A 524-nucleotide genomic window follows, 5' to 3' on the forward strand; every position below is an offset into this window, starting at 1 on the left:
CTGTAGGAAAGGCAAAGATGTTATGAAGAATAGTAAAATGATGACGGATATATACTAATTTTGATAATGCCACTGGTGTGTGTATCATCACCATCTTATTAATGCCACTATCATTACTGAAGTTATTATTGTTCCGTCTATGTTATTTTTGCACTTGATAAGATTATCCCAACCGTCTCGGAAATCATAGAGCCCGCCCCTAAGCCTCCCATTAAATTAGAAAACCAATACTGTTCCAACTTATATATCGACTTTAATGAAGTTTTCAAATTATCTCGGAAGGCAAAGTTGTGGAAAGTAACCTCCTTGGGCAGTATTAATTAGAAACCGAGACGCTATGGATGCCGCCATTTTAGATCAGGAGGGAGGCATTAGAGGTGCATTTTAGCTGTTTTTTTTTCTTTACGAGTTTAATGTGGAGTTCGTTTGCTCCGGCGATGCGACTCCTGGTGACAATTGCCTCCAGGCGAAGCTTAAAGGGCGAGGTGTCGCTTATGAGACCTTTACTGGAGGGAGATCGGAAG

At 40.6% G+C, this 524-nt stretch overlaps 1 protein-coding gene across 1 annotated transcript in view; it reads left to right on the forward strand.

Moving 5' to 3' along the window:
* Window positions 1-524, forward strand: part of LOC119585640 (EH domain-binding protein 1-like) — a gene marked incomplete in the record, with an annotated part of 320,960 nt that overhangs the window by 34,083 nt on the left and 286,353 nt on the right.

Source organism: Penaeus monodon, chromosome 20, assembly GCF_015228065.2.
Source record: "Penaeus monodon isolate SGIC_2016 chromosome 20, NSTDA_Pmon_1, whole genome shotgun sequence".
NCBI lineage: Eukaryota > Metazoa > Arthropoda > Malacostraca > Decapoda > Penaeidae > Penaeus > Penaeus monodon.